This window comes from Musca autumnalis, unplaced genomic scaffold (assembly GCF_047663935.1).
Source record: "Musca autumnalis isolate F117 unplaced genomic scaffold, ASM4766393v1 scaffold_5, whole genome shotgun sequence".
Taxonomy (NCBI): domain Eukaryota; kingdom Metazoa; phylum Arthropoda; class Insecta; order Diptera; family Muscidae; genus Musca; species Musca autumnalis.
Window position 1 is genome coordinate 152394577 of NW_027412088.1, and position 1666 is coordinate 152396242.

At 37.9% G+C, this 1666-nt stretch overlaps 2 non-coding genes across 2 annotated transcripts; one reads left to right on the forward strand and one right to left on the reverse strand.

The window, feature by feature from the left end:
- Positions 1–920: 920 nt before the first annotated feature.
- Positions 921–993, forward strand: TRNAV-AAC (transfer RNA valine (anticodon AAC)). The gene has a single exon. It is a non-coding gene; the product is annotated as a tRNA-Val (tRNA).
- A 301-nt stretch (positions 994–1294) lies between these two features.
- Positions 1295–1381, reverse strand: TRNASTOP-UCA (transfer RNA opal suppressor (anticodon UCA)). Its single transcript has one exon. It is a non-coding gene; the product is annotated as a tRNA-Sec (tRNA).
- Between the last annotated feature and the right edge of the window lie 285 nt (positions 1382–1666).

Here is a 1666-nt window from a genome sequence, read left to right on the forward strand (position 1 = left end):
CCCTCGTTTGGCCGGAGACTGAGGGCCGATTGTTATTTTGTGTTTCCATTTTCATTGTATGATTTTCATGGGATATTACTTTAGTGGTTTCCCGTTGCCTTCTAAAGGGTTTGGAGTTTACCGTCTCCGTATTCAGCCGCTCCACTGGAGTACAGACGCTGTTTGCAGTCGCCCAATGTGGGAACAGACACTGCCTTTTCCCCTTTTTTTTTTGGTTCGCCCCGCATGTTTTATTTTTGCGGTACCCTTCAGTGAGCAATCGCCGACGATCATTCCCTTATCCACCACCTGGGGAGGCGTCCGATAGGAGAAAAAAATGAAGAAAAACAACTCCGCACGGAGACAGACGGACGGACATTGCTAAATCGACTCCAATTTGTCTGAAACACATTTCGTCCAAACATACTTGGGGTCTAAAACCATAATTTCGATGAGGCACATTTTGCCCGTATGAAAGTGTATACACCCTCGTTAGAATAAATGCTGAGGGTATAAAAATCAGACACTAGATTAAGATGTGCTCTTTCAGATGAAAAAATCTACCAAAAAAGTTTGGTAGTTTTCTTTGAAAAATTCATGAAAAATTGCCTTTTTCGGTCTGTACAAGTAGGGTCACCCTTAACAACAATATTTTGACAGAAGATTTCCTGTCTACAGAGAACTCGAAAAACCGAAGTACAGCTGTGTCGGTTTAACAAAATTTTATATGACAGGAAAACTAACCACAGCTTACCCAGATTGTATCAGTAATCCACCAATGACTGCATTAACCACTAATGGTGAATACAGTTGTATACATCTCAAAAATACCATCAACAAACAAACATGATACAGGAATGTCGTTTTATAGCATGAACAATGTTTTTTAGATGGTGGGAAATAACGGAACAAAACTCTGATTAGTGAAACCATCCTCAACGGTTTCCGTGGTGTAGTGGTTATCACATCCGCCTAACACGCGGAAGGCCCCCGGTTCAATCCCGGGCGGAAACATTCACTTTTTTATTTCGGTATATAAATTTATTTAAACGCAAATTTTATATAAAAACAATCATTTTCAGCAGTGAAGGCAAAATACACACATTCTGCCTTCAAATTCAACTTGTTGACAAACAAAATTAAAAATGTCTTTATTTAGATGTCTGGTTATAGATATTGGAAAGAAATAGATATTTTATCAAAAAAACCAAAAAAAAACTGAATACGAAAAATACATATTAATAAATAAATATTGATTAACTAAATATGGATTAAAATTATCTACAAAAGCAAATGTTTTTCCTTTTAGCCGTTCCGCCTCCCAGGTGGAATCGAACCACTTCGACGCTAATCGACTACAGGTTTGAAGCCTGCACCCCGGACCACCGAAGTTCAGTGAGGCATTGTGCTGCTTGCACATTAAGGCATTTATACTTAGAGTTTAGTAAAAATGTAGCTGCGAAATATAATGGTTTAACTAAAATTCAACACAGTAGAATGATTTTAGGCGTTATTCAACATGAACAGGTTCGGCAATGAACTAATAAAAAGAGGTATGGTGGTATATGAAGCTCCCATGGACGTTTGGTCAAAGTGCATACACAATTTGAGTTGTGGTAAATTTAAACGTTAATTCACCACATATCGTCTTTGTTTTCTAGTACAGCGTTAATCAGGCATAGATTTT